This window comes from Panthera onca, chromosome A1, assembly GCF_046562875.1.
Source record: "Panthera onca isolate mPanOnc1 chromosome A1, mPanOnc1 haplotype 2, whole genome shotgun sequence".
In the NCBI taxonomy this organism is placed as follows: Eukaryota; Metazoa; Chordata; class Mammalia; order Carnivora; family Felidae; genus Panthera; species Panthera onca.
In genome coordinates this window covers 9,922,318-9,942,768 of record NC_138339.1, presented here as the reverse complement: position 1 = coordinate 9,942,768, position 20,451 = coordinate 9,922,318, and positions in this window count along the sequence as shown.

Below are 20,451 nucleotides of genomic sequence, written 5' to 3'. Positions count from 1 at the left end.
AGTATCCTGATCTCATGTAGAGCAGTGAAGAAGAGGCAGAAAACTCTCTCTGTCTTGAGTTCTTGTATGCCATACAGGTTGAGAAGGGGATGCTGAGAAAAACCCACTCTTGAGACTCAGGTACAAAGTTCCGCTGGTCCACACAGTGGAAATGGATCCCACATCACCACTCAATGATCTATCCCAGAGTGCTATCAAGAGCAGCCTTCTGCTGGGGAAGCAGCAAGAACATGGCCAAGACATCTACTTTGGGATAAGTGTTCAGGGACGAATAAAAATTGGGGATGAAGCTGGGACTCAGGGAAAAATAACAAAAAATAACAAAAAACAAAAAAACATCTAAGCATCTCAGGCCTTCCAGTAAGCCCAAAGTAATAGCAGCTCATCCCAGGGGGAATTAGAAGGCTGTGTAGTCACTGTAGATAACTGTGACAAAAACAAAACCGGCCCCCAGTTCAACGGACAAGATCCACTCAGTTCCTCACACTGACTGGTGGACAGATGAAAAGGTAGGCCCACTTCTGGGTACAATTGCCATTTCCCTCAGTAGTCCACAAACAGTGTCTAGCTTTCAATAAAAAAATCATAGAACATGCAAAAAAGCAAGAGGAAAACAACCTGTTTCCAAAGGAGAAAATAAGCAGCATAGCCAGACCCAGAGATGTAATTATCAGTTAGGATCATTAAAACAGCTGTGATTTATATATACGTTCAATATTTGCACATTCATTGTATGTCATTCTTACATAAAATCTATACTCATATATGGACATCCAGTTAATATGCATATGAAAACATTCAGGATATTCAGGGTACCAAAGTATCTCTTGATGTCTGTAATATACTTTGAATTCTTTCAAAAATAAAATATTTAATGGATAAAGAGATCAATAAATTAATATCGCCTGACAAATAATTTCCTAACATATTCCTTGTAGAATAAGTGGTATGTAAATTCCTTTAAGTTTTTTTTTTTTTTAATTTGAAAATGTTTACAATATGGGAAAGCATGAATTTGATGACACGTTTAAAAAAAGCCAGATTGGACACCATACAAAAAAAATAAACTCAAGACTTACCGAAGGATGAAAAGTAGGAGGGTAAACTTTAAAACTACTAGAGAAAATAAGAAAATGTCCTTATAAACTCAGAATCAGGAAGGACTTGGTAAACAGTGCAGAACCTAGACTTGAAACTATAATAAATGAGATGTTAATGTGATAGACACATATGAATTACCGCCCATAATCTACAGTTACATAAAATGCCATAGTAAAGTATACTGCATTGTCAAAAAAGTGAAATATGAATGAAAGCATTAATGAACCTTAGGTTTTACATCCCTGTGTGATTTCTAAATTATTTTATGATTATTTTATAAATTATTACTATAGATCATTTTATAATTAATTTTTTCATGTTTGTTTATTTATTCTAAAAGAGAGACACAGACAGAGCAAGAGCAGGGAGGGGCAGAGAGAGAGGGCGAGAATCCCAAGCAGGATCTGTGCCACCAGCAGAGAGCCCCATGTGGGGTTCAAACCCACCAACAGTGAGATCGTGACTTGAGCCAAAACCAAGAGTCGGACGCTTAACCAACTGAACCCCCAAGGAACCCCGAATTTTATAATTGTAGAAAATATCATTATAAAAGACAAAGCTGTCTAGAATAGATTTCTGTCATTAAAGCGATTTTCACGTCTTATTAAATACCTATCTAAAATGTGGCTATGTACACAATATGTATTAATCTATGACATATGCAGGGAGATAATGTGAGGTATATGAGGAACTTAGACATACTTCATACCATCCCGACATCTATGTAAACATACTGCGGCTGAGACCGTTTCCTACATACACAATTTTCTTTCATTTTGTCTTGTTGAAACCATCTCTTCTTAGTCACATTGTACTTGCATCTCGTTAACAGAGTAATTATAAAAAAAGCACAGAATGATATATGCCTTCTTATTTTTTTATCACATAGGAAAGTTCTACTGTTTATTTTATTCTAAGGACTTGGGAGAACATAGGCAAATTGTCCCCTTGTTCTAACCAATAATAAACATCTCCATTTAGACTGAAATAAATGTAATTAAAGAAATTATTTTTGGTTTCATGCTTCAAAGAAACTCCTAATGTAGAATATTGTTTTAAAAGAAAATTGTTTTCAGACTGCAATTAATTTTAATTATAATTATCTATAGCAGAAGCACTGTGATAGAGAGTTAAAGACAATCCATGCCAAAACCATACAGCTGTTTCTTGAAATAAACACAGTAATAGAAATTATTATGGCAGTGGCGTACCCCATTTAGCAATCCAAGAAAGGTATGCACTGGCCAGAGTGTGTCCAAAATCTTGTCTACATTCACATGGGCCCATAAAACGAATTTTAAAAACACAGAAAATATATCCAGAATATACAGACAAGGTTGAGGTTGGTGAAGGCGTTTCCTGAAAACGATCAGATCACCAGTAGGAATGATCAAATTAGGTAGAAAAAGCTAACTACCATTTTATGGTATAAAATTTTTTTTCCAGTATTGGAAGAGCTGATATAATAAGCTTTTTTTAAAAAGTAAATAATAACCAAAAAAAATCCGTTTACTCTATTTGAGAATTTCTTTTTTGATTCAATCTTTGATCCGATCAAATATTATAGATCTCTGAAGATCCCAGTATGGCTATTACCATTGAATTTAAAGGAATTATGTAAAAGTTACTTTTACCTTGGCGTTAGTTCAAGAAAATCATTGCATGCTTTTTAATTAGCTTTAACTATAGAGTTAGAAGGAGATAGACTATGACTTCAAACAAACAAACAAACAAACAAACAAACACCCTCAAACCAACAATATGAGCTACATGAGATAAGAATGTTTTAACTAAAACCAAAAGGATACAAAGAACAGGGAGGGAAAGCAAGTTGTGAGTATTATTTACAGGATCTGGACATTTCCACTAATGAACCACAAGATGTTCTAAAGGTTACTTTGCTAATCACAAACGAAGTGAACCATGCTTCCTGATTCAAGTTTTCTTTTCTTTTTCTTTTCTTCTCTCCCTCTCGCTCTCTCTCTTTCTCTCTCTCTCTCTATCAAGAATGCCTTTTTTAACCTGCTGGGATTAACATTGACCTTAATAAAAACCAGCAAAAGCCTATACTGTTAGAGATACAGTACTGTGTATTGACAACCACATACTTTCCTTTTAAAGTAGTAAAATAAAAACCTTGCTGACTTCAGCCAGGGACTCTGTGCCCAAGCTGTCTGCAACTCTGCGTCTAGAGTGACATCCACCAGGGAAACACAGACTTTGCTTCTGGCATTTCAGGCAACAAAGAAAATACAAAATCCAATAGAAGCCTCTTTATAGTGTAATCAATCTTCATTCTCTCTTCAAATGCCATTATCAATGAAATCCCCAATTTTTCTTTCCCCTTTTCTCCCACTCCTCAGGTGTTTTTTTTTTTTTCCCCCTGAAAGTTCAAAGAAACCTCATGACTGAAAATATTCATTATTTATTCTAGCTTCCCAGGAGAAAGTTGGCAGTCAAGCAAAAAGAACTCTTGTCTCTGATGGCAGACACTGGAGGATCAACTAATAATTTTTTAACCTTAATGCTTTAATGCACATATTTGGATTTTGAAAGATGGGCTTACCATATCTTAGTGAGAGAATAGTTTATTAGAAAGGTGTGGGACAGCAGCATGGGGAATGACAAAAAGATTCTTATTAATTTACCCAGTGGCCTCATCAGGAAGTTGGCATCTGAACAAAGACTTGAAGTAGTTAAAAACATTACCCCACATTATAACCTGGAGGACAGAATTTTCAGGCAGAGCAAATAATCAGTGTCAAATTCTAAAGCAGAGGCGTACCTGGTTTCTCCCCAGAAATAGCAAGGAAACCAGTATGGTTTCAGCATATTTAGGAAAAAGAATAGTTGGTAGAAAATTAGTCCAAAGAGAAAATGGGGTGAGGGGGAAAGAGGATTATGCAGAGTTCTATAGCCATGCCTTTGTGGACTTTATTCCAGTGGAATGGAGAACCATCGCGGGGCTGCAAAGAGAAGAGCAGTGTGACGTAATTTGTGTTCAAAAAGGATTCGTCTTATTTCTGTGTTGAGAACTCACTGCGGTGAGCAAGAGAAGGAGCAAAGAGTACAGCTGAGAGGCCATTTGAGGACCCAGGGATAAAGGTACGTATCCTCTACAGGAGAGGAGAGGTCAGCTTAAGACAGAAGACCAGACTTCTTGCAGGGAAGCACTGTCTACCAGTATTATAACAGAAGCATTATAGGGACTTTTTAATTTTCTAATAGACACGTTTCAAAAAAAAGTAAAAAGAAGCAGAGGCAATTCATTTTAATAATATGTTATTTAACCAAATATATTCAAAATATTATTTTGACATTTAACCAATCTAAAAAACTCATTGAGATAGTTTTCTTTCAGTTTTTCATACTGTCTTTGAAATCCAGTGTGACTTTTACAGTTTCGGGACAGCTCAATTTGGACTAGCCTCATTTCTTTTCTTTTTCTTAACATTTATTCATATTTTGTGAGACAGAGCATGAGATGGGGAGGGGCAGAGAGAGAGGGAGACATAGAGTCCAGAGCAGGCTCCAGGCTCTGAGCTGTCAGCACAGAGCCTGTCTCAGGGTAGGAACTCAGGAACCGCGAGATCATGATGTGAGCCAAAGTCAGACGCTTAACCGACGCCCCTGGACTACCCTCATTTCATACACTCTATAGCCACAGGCAGCTGATAGCTACCATACCAGCCAGCCCAGATTTGGGGTATCAAGAAGGGAGGTATTAAATGTGGACGCAGATACTGTTGGAGGGGGATCATGGGAGACTATGGACTTTATTTTCTGATAAGTTCAGTTTACTTGGTGAAGAAGGAACGGTAGAGGGCCAGCAAAATGTGAGGATGGGGACAAAGATGTTGGAAGTTTGTGAAAAGAAGGTATGAAACAGTCCTAGAGTATGGAAACATCAAGAGGTGCTGTTTAGCATGAGGGGTTCACCTGAGGTTCAAGATTATGACCTTAAACAGTCCAAGTAGCATCGCTAAGCTCATTCCTGTGTAAATTGCAGTATGTCCCTTTTACCTTTCTTTTCTCATCTGCCGTTGCTTTATTTGAACACACGTAACCACTCTGTTACCTACTAAATATTTTGGGGAAATAGGCTTGTCGATTCTATTATGTGTGTGTGAGTGTGAGAGCGTGTGTGTGTGTGTGTGTGTGTGTGTGTGTGTGTGTGTGTGTATACTGTCTCCCCACACTAGAATGTAAGCTTCCTAAGGCAGGTAATTTTATCTGTATCTTCTGTGTCTGGAATATATAATAGGTGTTCACTAAATATCTATTAAATGAAGTCATCAAACAATATTGTTCTAAGAATAAAGTGTTTCTAGTGTTTTAATGATGCTATTAAGGATTTAAAAAATACAAATGGAAAACCTAGTTTTGTATAAATTGAGTAGCTTCTAAAATTGCCATATGTACTCACTGGAGTGAATTTGTTCTTCCTTATTACCAATCCTGATACAGTAATTAAATTGGATTTTTATTAAACCAAACCATTCTTTACTGCATAGTTAACCGGAGCTTTATAAATTATTCTTATTGTATTCCAGAGAATCTCTCCACGGGTGATACTGTATTAGATACACAGGTACTTATTACTGATAAATAACCCAAATAAACCATTTTATTGTTTAAATGACAAAATGGAAATAGGTATATTTTAGCCTTAATACAATCATCAATTTGTTCATTTTGTCTCTTTTCAGTTTTATACAATATGTATTGGGTCACATGCAGAAGTAGTCACAGATTATATTCACATGCAGCGTGGATATCTGTGTCCCATCCATGTGATTCTTCCTCTAGCCTAACATTCTCCTTATGACAATTCTCACAGAGATGTTCAGCTTGCTCAGCTCTAGATCAGAAAGAGCAGACATTTCTACTAGCACAGGGTCTCCAGACACATGAACTCCTGCAGTGGATATGAGACTCTCACTTTCTAGAAGACTGCAATGCAAGCTGGCAGGGATTCTGATTTAACGTCACTCCTACGTGCTGGAATAGTGCCTTTTTCTGTGCTCCTGCCCTCAGCTCATTTCCAGGCACTTCCTATATTCTGTGAGGACAACCACCTTGGAAAGTCAGGCCAAGTATCTCCGTGCCTCATCCAATAGTCCTCCCCGGATCAGTTCTACCCCTACTCCTAAGGCTGCTCCCAATGTCAGCTCTGGACTTCGTTCCTTGCAGCAAAAGCCCTTTTGCAAATCAGTGCACAGGGTTCCTCCCTTATCTGTGGGGGATACATTCTAAGACCCTCAGAAGACGCCTGAAACTGCCCATGGTGTACAAAACCCTACATATACCATGATTTTCCTATACGCACAGACCTACGACAACATTGAATTTATAAATTAGGCACAGTAAGAGATTAACAAACAGAGCTCATAGTAAAATAGAACAGTTATAATAATATCCCATGATAAAAGTTATGTGAATGTGGTCTCTCTCTTAAAATATCTTATTGTACTGTACTTAACCTTGTGATGATGTGAGACGATAACCCGCTTACCTTTTGAGAGGAAGTGTGAAGGATGTGGACGCTGTGATGTCGTGTTAGGCTACCACTTACCTTTAGACAATTCATTTGAAGGAGAGTCATCTGTCTCTGGACCACGGTTGACCATGGGTAGCTGACACTGAGGAAGGCAAAACTGCAGGTAAGTGGGGGCTCCTTTACACTAGAGTCCCAATCTTTAACAATGGAAAAAACAAAGTTCTCATCACAACGTGTAGTTTTTAACTGAAAATCTTCACAAATTTTACCTAAGGTGTATTTACAGAAATGTACTTTTATTTCACATGAAACAGAATGATTTCGTTTAACAGAATTTTAAGTGATAGTATTTGTGAAATGCCCAGATAGATACGAAAGTAGATTTTTTTTTTCTTTCTCACAGACATTATATGCAAAAATTTGTTGCGTTGTTTGGGAAACTCGTTCCAGTCTCTGAATGTAGGAGAATGCAGCCTCTGCTCTTACCATTAATGTGAAAGAAAATAGTCTGGCCCGAGTAGGCAGACCAATGTGGAGAATAGTATAGATAAAATATTGTATAACTTATCAATTCTCTCAGCCTTATCACAATTCCAGACGTACAGCTTCGCTACAGCTTAAGTCTTCATAAGCGAGTTCTTCTTATGTCATTGAGATAAGCGAGCCAGTGTATTTCAAACTAAACTTTCAAAAGAGAAGTTTTGAAAGTAGGCAAAGGAGGCAAAACACATACATACGTGTGCACATGTGTACACACACACACACACACACACACACACACAATCACACAGAGTGACACCTGTTGGAAGGCATTAGTCAGCTTGCAAGTCACAAAGGATCTGAAATAAGAGAGGGGTCCAGCAAGGTGAGGCCAGTATTTGATAGCAATTTTTCCCTTCAACTTTTTACTGTCTCTCGGGGATAGAGAGATACCTTTGGAACTGTGAGCTGGTACACATCTTTGGGAAGAGCAAAGGGCTATATACTGAGAGTAAATAGAAAGTAAAAATAAATTAGTCCTCCTGCACCTGCTCGACCTCTGATTAGTCCTCTGTGGATTAGGGGATCTACCTCTAAGTAATTGCTTACCCAAAGCAAAAGTAAATCCTCTCTGCAAAATGAAAACGTCATATAGAGCATCATATCACTTCTCAAATTTTTCATCAAAATGGCCAGTACACAGGGAGGAGATAAAAGGCATAGAAAAGACTAGGTAGGTTGAAAAATGAGAGAAAAAAAAAAAAGAGGTAATGAAACAGACTATCAGGAAGCCCAGATACCAAAGTTGTCAGAAAAGGACTTTAAAATAACAGAGCTAATATTCGCAAGAAATTAAATGATGAGAAGAATTTCAGTAGAAAATGTGATGCTATACAGAATAAAATAGGAACTCTGGAAATACAGTGACTGATATTAGGAACTGAAATAATAGATAGGTTTAAAAGTAGAGTAGAAAAACTGAGGGGAATAAGTAATCCAGAAAGCAAGGGAGAAGAAAATTTCAGTCAACATCTTACAGAGTAAAAGGAATGCCTCACACAAAGAAGAGTGTAAGAGTTGTATGAAACAGGGTGAAAATAGGCTGCTTGTTCACTGTTGATCAATGCAAAGTTCCATTTCTAATATGTTTATACATCCTAATGCTTTATAATTTCTTACCCCTCTTGCCGTGGTAAAACAATAAAAGTACAACTCTTAAGTCTTTGGAATATCATTCTATTTTATTACCCTGAAGGGTTACTCAAAGTTAGTATCTCACTTCATTAGCACGTTGGAGGAAAATTTCAATCATTCTTTGAATAGATAACTTTAATTGCCATACACACACACATTATTTTGATATAATTGAAACGTGTCTCAGTTCTCAATAAATAAACCCAAAGACAAAGCTAGCTCTTGCTCAGATAAGTGACTGGAAGGAAGACACTCAAACATTGAGTCCTATAACCAGAGTAGGACACATACCCGTATATCTTCTCTCTTATCTGTTTTCATTATTAAATATAGGTTATCATGCTGGTTTCTGATGGGACACTGTTATCAGTGGGACATCTGTTTCTAGAAGAAACTGAAAGTTTTACCTCACTCCTATTCTTTTCTCCAAAGGTGAAAGCAAGACCTGTCTTTCTCAAGGTCAGGAATGTAATTTGGTCACATTATGGAAAGGCACAGTCTGACGTTTTATGCCTACACTGAATCAACCCTGCCCCCCACTACGTTTTTTATTCATTGTTCTTTATATTTGTATCATCTCCCCCTTTTAGATTGCTAGGATCGTGCCAAGATTGCGTAGCGAGCAGAGGGAAGGAGTTACAGGCAAAGCACAGTTCTTCCTGAGCTAGATGATCCACAACTGTTTGGAGGAACAGAACCATTCATTGTGCTTTGTAAAAGTAAGAGGTACTTCTCTTACAAAGGAGTTACTTACTGCCTTCAAGTGAGAGTGTGGCTAATGAATTTAGTACCTAAAATCTGACTTAAGCAGGAAAGAGAAAGTTAAGACAAAGAAGTAAAACAGAAAACTAATAGTGCAAAGAAATGTTTGGTACTAAAGGCAGAGGACATGCATCTCAATATCCAGGCATCAGTAAAAATTGAGTTATATTTCATGTGAAATATTGCGATTTCAATGGATTTCTCTTATTAACCTGTTGCCATTAGAAAATACAAATATCAGGGGAAAATAATGTACCAGATGTTTCCATAAACTTCTTTGTTCAAAAAACGGAAATCGTATTATAATTCTAAGGGACAACAAATCCTAACAATCTCATCACTTCTTATTCTGTTATATGGCAGGTAATAAAAGGATATGGACTACCAAGAAAATTAAATGAAATTTAAAATATTTCCAGAACTAAATAGAATGATAAAAGGCTGCTTTCTGTATTTCAAATTATGGCAGTGTTTTTTCTTATAGTTCAAACATCGTATGGAAATATAGCAACAAAATATCAAAAAGAAAAAAGGAGATAAAGCACATGAGTGACTAAGATGACAATCTGTCCAAGACAAGTTGTATTGACATGTCAGTGTGAGATATTATCTATCATAGCTAATAATACGAATGTCTACATATGAAAACTAAATATATAGATATGTAGATCAAATATAGATATTGATATAGATACACATATAAAATATAAAGATACCCATTTAGAAAATAAAAATATATATTAAAATATCTTAAAATTTAAGAAATCTTATTAACAGCATAAACTAATGGTCATTATTAGACTATTATTTAGTCTTTTAAAGTATATTTCTTTGCAGAATTGCAGAAGCACTTTATTAATTATTAAAAGTACAAAAAAGGTACATACACACACATGCAATCAGAAATGAACACAATTCCACCAAAAATGGCTCCTACTGTGCATAATTATTAGATTATGTTATAAAATAACACAAAAGACGTAAGATTGTGAATCAGGACTTGCCTACAGAAGTCATTCCATAATTGATGTTGGAATTCTTACACGTCTGGAAGAAATCTTTTTAAATAGACTGAGAAAATATTAGTATTAAAGCATTCATATAGAATATTTTGAAGAAATTAAAAAATATATTTTTCTATATATTTGCAGTTACTTGTCAAACATTCTGAGATGTTGGATTATTTCTTTGTTTGTTCGCTCTTATGAGTGTGGGTATATGGTCCATAGATTTTAATGGACTGTAGATATTGCATGAGAAAATAAGTACCAAACACAGTACCAAAAACGGATCGATAATCTTTGGCAAATTCGTTAAAAGTGAAGTATCAAAATGTCATCATTTTGCTCTGATTTTATGATGTATTAGTTTCAATAATAGAGCATTGCTGATAATTGGGTATTTACACCTGCAGAAAGGAAACATTGTACAGTTCAATCTCATGTTTTGTGCTCTATCAATTTAAGACTAATACCTAAAACCAATATAAATATAAACAACTTAATCGCATGTCAGGAGTACACACATTATGAATTAAAACTGAAGGTGGAGATGATTTTCATCCATGAATCTAAAGTTAGAAACAAGATTTGTGGTAACTAATGCTTGTAGCCCAATTATTTTCGCATTGGTGACTTTTAAAAACCTATTAAATGCATTTGAGAAGAGTGTCAAAATCTAAATTTACCACGTCCTTGTCATTAATAGCACACTGGATCTTACTATATTAGTTAATAAATGTAACAAATTCTAAGCATATATGATACTATCCCTTATGTTCAATTTTAAAGAACAGTGTCTCTTACTTGTCCTTATATGTCATTGCAAGAGAAATGCTCATTATGCTGACTAGGATGAATGTAAATTTCTATCTTATATGTACAACTGAGAACTGAAGTTAGACCAGTAAGTCTCTTACATATATAAAGAGATCTTTGGGCTTTCACAGTGCTGACACCTATCATTTTAGAGCGCTACAAAATTTTGCCTTCACGAAAATTATACTTCTGCTGACCCATTATGCTAGCACTTACATCTAAAGCTCTGTGTTTCAAAATATTTTTATACAACTGATTTTATTGAAAATATTAACCATATAATAGATAAAATGTCAAGGATGTTGATATGCTCCTTCCTGTCTCCCAGTACTTTTTCATTTTGTCTGTATTATTGCCATTAACCATAAAAAGTGAAACTCTAATTTCATAATCAGCTTATTTTATGCAGATTTAAAGTAAGAGTAGTATGTTTAAAAATTTAAGTGTGGCATACTTAGACTTTAAACCCTTTAAATGTTTCTGTCATTACAATGTTTTATTTGATTATTCTGACACAGAGCACAATATGTAAACCTGAAAACAAAATAATACTAAAGAACAATGTATTATGATTTTCAAAAGTATCTAATTAAACCAGTGCTTAATTCCAACTGAACACATTGTGGGGTGTGTGTGTGTGTGTGTGTGTGTGTGTGTTGAGTTAAAGATAGAACAGAGAGATAAAATGAAGCATAGGAAAATCAGTATAATCGTTAGGTCCTACAAGCCTTGATTAATTTAAAGTGTGTCATTTAATAATCCAGTTCACTTTCACACCACATTAAAACAGTGTCTTAATAGCAGAAATAAGATGCTCTGGTACATAGGAAATAACCAATTTATTATGACTCTAATGGCTTCAGGTATCTAATAAGAGGAACAATTTATTTATAGGTGGTCCCTGACTTACCACAGTTACACATATGATTTTTCAACTTTATGATGGTGCAGAATTGTTACGCATTCAGTAGAAACCATACTTTGAATTTTGAATTTGGATCTTTTCCAGAGCCAGCGATATATAGCTTGATGTTCCACATGGCCTGACCAGTGGGTCCCAATCAATGATACAATCACAGGGTAAACAACACGTACAACAACCATTCATTCTACTCTTCACTTTCAGTAGAGAAGTCAATAAATTATATGAAATAGTCAACACTTTATTATAAAGTATTAGATGACCTTGCCCAACTGTAGACTCATGGAAGTGTTTAAGGTAGATAAGGCTAAGGTAAGTGTTGTTTGGTTAGTTACGTGTGATAAATACATTTTTTTCTTAATAATATTTTCAAACTCTGATGGGTTTATCAGGATGAAACCCCATATTAAGTTGAGGAAAATCTGTACCTCTATTATTCCTTAACACTTGCTGGACAAATTGAAAGCAAAATTGTTTCAAATACAAAGAAGTATTAAGCTTTTTTGATACTTTTGAATTGAGATTGTGAATTCAATTAGTTTTTTTTTTTTTGAGTGTGTTTTTTTTTTTATTTATTTTTTAATATTTGAAATTTACTGTCAAATTGGTTTCCATACAACACCCAGTGCTCATCCCAAAAGGTGCCCTCCTCAATACCCATCACCCACCCTGCCCTCCCTCCCACCCCCCATCAGCCCTCAGTTTGTTCTCAGTTTTAACAGTCTCATGCTTTTTATTTCAGGTATTCTGTGATATGCAAGATCCTGACCCACCATAGAAAACAGTAAAATAAAAAGTTAGAATACCCTTTTATATTATGTTTTTAATGTCCCAAATAAAACTGGAAATGAAAATACTTAGCACAATTTTGTTTTATGGTCTCAGACACGTGTTTTGTAAAACGTAGCTATTTCTCTCCATTAGTGTTGTTTTTCTCCAGCAACTGTTCACACACACTCTTCCGCTCTCCAAAAACAGACTTATTCTATTGCAACACCTTCCTCAACATCATTATTACTCTAAATTACAATATTTAGAGTTAATTTATGATTTCTTTTAATTTAATTTGAAAACTAAGCACTTGTTTCTGGGTGACGATGTGAAGACAATGTCCTCTGTTCCCTTTTGGACTGTAAAATTTTCCCTCTTCATAGTTCATAAAGAAAAAAGAAATGACCCTCGAGTTGTACGTGGAAAGGGGACACAGAGACACCTAACGCTCAAAACGATTAAAATATGTAGACAAGAAAGTTATGTTGTTTCTGAGGTTAAATACATATTTTAGTTTTTCTTATTAAGTTTTTTATTTCTATATACACTTATTTTATTTATTTATTTATTTGTTAAGTAGTTAGTTTAATTGTCACGACAATTAGGGCATCTATCTTAAGTCAAATTTATCAAATAAGAGTGTCATTTTTTTTTTTTTGCTATTTAAATTTCATTGATTTGGCTTTGCTATGTATCCGTGGAAGATTTATCTCTATATTTTACTTGCAGGATTTAAGGTTTATATCAGGAATGACCCAAAGGGACGGAACTTCAAAGACAGTAGTAAGGAGTAAAGAGTAGAAGATAACGCAGTTCAGGGCGAGCAATCTGTGCCCAGAAAGTCAAAGGTGTGAGGGTCCACTGGAGCAGCACCCCTCTCCAGGGTGAAACTCTCAGTGGTGTGAAAGTGTTTCTCTCTGTCCTCTCTGCTGTGAGACCCCTCGAGGCCAGAGGCTTGTGGAGTGCTGGCCCGTTGGGGAAGAAGACAGACAAGCTACAATTATTTCACTATGGTTTTGTAATCTGTCCAACGACAGAGGAAACATACATGCTACATTGTGCTCTTCTATAGACACATTGTGAAAAAAACAGGTATTAGAAAACAAAGAAAGAAAACTGTTTTTTAATTCTCATTTAATCCCTTAAATGAAAATTCTTTAATTCAGGAAGCTACAAAATAAAAACAACTAAATTACCTTAACAAAGTTTGTTGGTTTCAAGTATAAAGGAGACATTTACTATAGATATGTGAAAGGTATACAAAGGAAAAAATTACAATAAAATATAACTTTGCTGTTCTCGAAATAACAAATATTAATAATTCCAGGTGCCTCTCTTTCAGTTTTGAAAAATAACATACAGAGACTATTTTGAATGATAACATATTTTTGGTTTGCATTGTTGAAATTGGTAGTAAACATCAGTTTAACACTTGTATAATGTGTCTTTAATTTTACAGGAAATAATTCAACTGATAATTTCCCAATTCTGCATATACAGCATGTTTTGCTTTGTTTTCTCTATTACTTCGTTTTTTGGCATAATTTGGGGGGACTGGTTTGTTTTTGCTATAATAAAAAATCTTCCATAAATATATGTGAACATAATTACAAGCTTTTTTTATCTCATTTCCTTATTTTATTACAGAATTACATTATTGTTATTGTGGGATCTTTTTATATATATTGCTAATTGATTTTCAGAGAAGAAAAAACCTGACCTATTTATCCATGAATGACTAGTGTTTTGAGTATGGCTTTTAAACCACATCCATTCCAATATTATATTGACTATAGTACTTATCAAAAGGAACCTTATTTTTATTAATTTTAAAAAATATATTCAGACAGATCTACAGCTATACCTGTATCTATATTTCTGTATGTTAGAAATATGCCTTGGAAAATATACATGTTAATGTCTATATCATACTAATGCTTATTTTTATATTTTCATGACTAAAATGAAACGCTTTTCATTGGCTAAATATTAGGTAGTCATTTTTCACTCAAAAACAAGAACATGACTTGGGTAGCAGTATAGTAAGAAATGTAAGTGTCACATAGAAATGAATAAAGAAATGAATAAATGTAACATAGAAATGATTGTCATTCTTACATCCACTACATGGTCCACATAAATGGACCACATACTCAGGTCCTAATGTGTTCTCTGCATGGATACCTAACTTCCTACAGTGGGAAGAGGCCCTAAAGGAAGCAGCATTGGGGGTTGGTCACCGGATTAAATCCAATTTGAAAAAGTGAAATAATCTTCAGAGCCTTAACAATATGGATGGAAACTAATTTTTCTGAGAGTCAAGACGAAACTAGAGAATGCCAAAAATGAAATGATCACTCAGATTTGAATGGTTTCATAATACATAGCTTTGTATGTATTTTTTTAAGTGCCACACTTAAGAGTACAGTTTTGGAGGATATTGCCCAAAGCCGAATAGTGTTATCTCCAGAAAAGGGAAAACTTCTAGATTAACAAGACACAAGTGTAGCTCTACCCTAGGAGATTTTGTTGATGGTGATGATGTGGGTAATAAAAATGAGTTGAATGAGGGCACCTGGGTGGCTCGTTTGGTTAAGCACCTGACCTATGCTCAGGTCATGATCTCACAATTCGTGGATTCAAGTCCTGTATCAGGCTCTGCATTGACAACACAGAGCCAGGAGCCTGCTCTGGAATCTGTGACTCCCTCTCTCTCTGACCCTCCCCCACTCGAGCCCTGTCTCTCTCTCTCTCTCTCTCTCAAAAACGAATAAACATTTTTAAAAAATTTAATGAGTTTATGGGATGTGTCACATGTGGCAGATCACCTTCTGGAGATCTCTGTGCAATCTATCTTTGCAGGAAACCAAGGATCTGGGACTGAAGGGAGCACCAGGGCAGGACTAAAAGCAAGAGTTTTGACTTCTCTCCCAGCTGTCAGTGCTTGTAAACAATTCTCACACTTCAAGGATTGGAAAACAAATCCCTTTTTAGTAAGTTGTTTTTTGTAACCACTGACACTAGAATAAGTCAGGTACGCAGAAAAGGTGATGTTCAAAGGGAAATTTTCAAAACTGAAAATATGTTGAAATTTCTAGTAAATCTAACAAGTCTTCTGGTCTCTACTTAAGAGGTTTTACCAAGTTGCATAATTTAAAAGATACTGGTGGAAGGGGGTGTCTGGGTGGCTCAGTTGGTTAAGCATACGACTCTTGATTTCCACTCAGATCATGATTTCACAGTTCATGAGTTAGACCCCTGCATTGGGCTCTGCACTTACAGTGGGTAGCCTGCTTGGGAGTCTGTGTCTCTCCCTCTCTCTCTGGCCCTCCCCCCCTCGAAATAAATAAATAAACTTTAAAAAATAAAATATACTGGTGGATGGAAATACAGTTAATCATGCTATGCATTAGCACAAAAATATTTAGGAAAAGAAGTACCATCAGACCACTGAGTCTAAAATCTAAGTGAAAAGACTAGACATTCAGAGTAATTATGTGTTTTGCCTTGTACTCTCTGCTTTAACAAAGGGATACAAGAAAAAAAAAAACAAATGCAGAAAAGAATCAGTCTACTTTTATGAAAAAATGAAAGTGAATAGAGATAGTAATTCAGGGCTTTAAAGTGTTAGAAAAATTGATTGCCTCTATACTTCAAAAGTATGGGATAAGACACAAGCAGCTTGGAGTGATAAAGTCTTATTAATATTCACATTTGACATATATATGAGTATGCCCTTCTCACCTAATGCCATTATTTCTAATAGCCTCAAGGTAGCTGCCATTAAGTTGAGAAAAAAAAAAAACTATTGGGCCAGGGAATACAAGAAATAAAACTTTTTAGTTCAATTACATTGCCCCTGGTTTAATATCCTATACTGGGTTTATATGGATAAAGGTGGGGGAAGGCATATAATTTAACTCTTTAGTTTATGGGTCACTGGACTTGGAAGTTCCCTATCTAGGACTGTTAGAAAAGACTAGCATCCTTTAAAATCTTTGATTTGTGATTGGATGCAGGAATTAGGGACAGACCCTGGGAGTGGGAAGAAGGATAAAATGGCATTTGTTTCCAGAATGTGACTATTACTGACATCTAATCAACCAAACCTGTTTATCCTTCCTGGACATGGACCCAGACTACAATTACCAGCCCCCTTTGCAGTTATAATTAGGTAAGTATTTGATTTCAGACCAATAAACAAAGGTAGACATTACGTGAGCTACTGGCCGGCTTATCACATGAAAATCTCTCATGTGTAATTCTCCATGTTTGCCATCCTTGGGGGTGGATATGACTTCCAGAGTTACCTTAGTAGATGCAATTGTATTGACAATTGACCTACCAAAATCGAAATTTCATGTGGTTAAATCACATAATATGGAGAAATACAAAAATAGAAGAGACTCAATTTCAAACCAACATTTGGAAGACATGACTCAACCAAAAGGCCATTGGACAATTTTAAGACCAAAATTAAAAAAAAAAAAAAAAAAAAAAAAAAAAACTTTGTGAAGACACTGAGATTTGAGAACTCATTGTCTCCAATTCCCCACCTAATGCGTCTAAAATATGTACTGAGTTTTCTTTACCCTGATTCTACTACATATTTAAAGCAAAAAATTTTTAAGGCTATGTTATAGCCTTAATTTTCAGTCTGAGAAGATTTTTCCAAGGTTAAAAGTGCAAGAGATGTGTTACAGGACAGAGTATGAGCAGAGGAGGAGAGCCTTCAGACTGTAATGCGAGTTAGTATCTGTGAGAAAAGAAAGGGAAGGAGGTAGACATGGGTGGGAGGAGCGTATGAGTGTAGAAGAATGCCAAGAAAGGTCTAGCCAGCTTAATGCAGACATCCTGAGCCAAGGTTGTCCAAAAGGGAAGTCTGCACCTCGCCCTAACGGGCATGCTTTAGAACCGCTACAGTGCTCAGCCATTGCCTGGCAGAAGTCCATCACAACGCGGCCTCAGCCTGAATACAGTGGTTGATTCAGAGAAGCAGCATGTGGGAATCTCAGCACATCACGGTGGTCCCAGTAGGAAATTCAAGCAACTTATTTTCATGGCTGCTACAGTCCATCCCTGGGGCTCATTAGAATTTTGGCTGCTTAGCCTAGGACAATAGGACAAGTAATGTAACACCTGTTAAGAAAGAATGGAAACAGCCAAAACAACATACATTTCCACCCCTCCTGCAGTCTACATGCTAACCTTACATTTACTCATAAACAAAAATAGAAGTTCTTGCATTTCTTCTGCAGATTATCCTAGCTCCTAGGAAGGAATATCGGCCTTCTAGGGGCGATTTCCCTGAGACAGACAGACCACTACAGGAAACAACAAATGAGACATTGACTAATAGTTGGCTCTTACAGGCCCAAAGTATTAGGATTACAATGCCAATTACAGTTTCCCGTTGGAAAATAAGAAATTGAGTTAATGTATCTAGATACCTTTTAACAAATACTTGCTTAAAAAAAAAAAACTCACGGGGCGCCTGGGTGGCTCAGTCGGTTGAGCGTCCGACTTCGGCTCAGGTCACGATCTCACGGTCCATGAGTTCGAGCCCCGCATTAGGCTCTGGGCTGATGGCTCGGAGCCTGGAGCCTGCTTCCGATTCTGTGTCTCCCTCTCTCTCTGCCCCTCCCCTGTTCATGCTCTGTCTCTCTCTGTCTCAAAAATAAATAAAACGTTAAAAAAAATTAAAAATAAATAAATAAATAAATAACTCATAAAAACCATTTCTTACTTGAGCCTGTATTAAAGGAAGGGTATGTCCCAAGGCCCAACCAAAAAGCAATAGAAATGCGATTGCTGAATAAAGGGATCCCCAAAGCTGAAAAAGAAACAGTAATGATGACCTTCCTACCTGATACTGAGTTTTGGGTTGGCTAAATGAATGTTCCTTCATTCTAGTTACAGCCCCCAAGGGTGCTTACTTGTCCACCCATGATTCATTTGTTGCAGAACTAAGGCCATTCTGAAGGCCGAACTTTCTCTTCCACCTTGAATTATTTGAAAGTAAGATAATCTATACATAAGAAAGCCTGACCTATAGCACAGAGCAAATGATGTTACTACTCCTGCCGGTAACTCTCAAACACAATCTAAAGCTTAATTTGTAACCAAGATAATACTCAATATTATGTAAAGCTCTACAGGAAACATAAAGGATGCAACTGAGGCCAAACCAAAAGCAGGTGACAGTCAAATGACCACAGGGTCTTGCTCAAGACACAAAGGACAATCACGACTAGTCTAGAAGTTCCCCTGAAGAGTTATGATTAACTTTTGATTTTTTCTGCTTAACATTTGAGACTTATTTCCCCCTTCCATTCCCCTTTAAAATCCCCTGCCTGCACTGAGATTGTAAGAAGTTTATTTGGGACATTGGTCCACCATCTTCTCAGCTAGCTGGCTTTCTCGAAAAAAGTCATATTCTTGGCTTCAACAACTTGTCACTCGACTTACCGGACTGTCATGCAGTGAGCAGATCAGACTTTGGTTGGGTAACACCTTCACCCCTCTACCTTGACATGAGCCTTCTTAAGGAGAAAGACGATTAGAGGTAGGACAGAAGTTTCTGTGTCCCAAATGAGGACTATAGGCTACATGCGTCTGTATTGCATGCTGAAGAAATCTTGCTGAGGATTAAATCCATATAGTTCAAGCTCTCCTTTTGTTCTTGTTTATAGAACATAGGCTTCAAATACATGATTTTACACCACAACAAAATATTTTTAGCTCTGTATATTTCACATAAATGTATCATTATGTATCTTGTGTCTGTGTCTTTCTCTTTTACACCCCACCTAAAAGTTACCCAGCATAAATTACTTTCTTGAAATTTTACCGAGTTTCCATTTTTCCTTCTTACCATACATCTTATAATGTTCAAAACTGACAGACACAAAAAGAAAGTCCTAACCTGTAATTAAGATTAAATTAGTTGTCTTATGTCACCCAGCTAATTAGTGAAATAGTCAAGATCATTTGGGTATCAAAAGGTAAAATACCTAAAATATCTTATATAGGATCACAAATATCATCATCTTAACCATCACACAGAGAGTACATGTGTGTTTTATATATATATGACACTTGGAATCATAAAGCAATTGAAAAATGAAACAAACTATGGTATTTTCCATCTTTCTAACATCCTCTGCAATATTCTGCATACTTGAACTTAGATAAGAATCCTGACACTAATGTTATTTGACTTTTTTCAAGAGGAATTATCTGCCTCAAACACTAAAAATCAGGAGGACAAACTCAAAGCTTTTTTTAAAAATAAACCATTCCTGGGGCGCCTGAGTGGCTCAGTCTGTTGAGCGTCTGGCTTCAGCTCAGGTCATGATCTCACAGTTCGTGGGTTCGAGCCCCTCATCAGGCTCTGTGCTGACCTCTTGCTCAGAGCCTGGAGCCTGCTTCAGATTCCGTGTCTGTCTCTCTCTCTGCCCCTCCCCTGCTCACTCTTTGTCTCACTCTGTTTCTCGAAAATAAATAAATGTAAAAAAAATTTGTTTTTTACATAAATAAAGCATTCCTGGGGCATGTGGGTGGCTCAGTCGGTTAAGTGTCTGACTTCCACTCAGGTCATGATCTCACAATTCATGAGTTCGAGCCCCGCGTCAGGCTCTGTGCTGACAGCTCAGAGCCTGGAACCTGCTTCAGATTCTGTGCCTCCTTCTATCTCTGCTCCCACACCCCTACTCACGCTCTCTCTCTCTCTCTCTCTCTCTCTCAAAAATAAACATTAAAAAAATAATAAAATAAATTAAATTAAATTAAATTAAATAAAAATAAACCATCCCTTGTGAGAGTCAAAAGCACCCTACTAAATAATTATTGAAGTGGGAGTATTTCCTGAAGATCAGTTTGGCTTATTCACTTTTTGTGAAAAA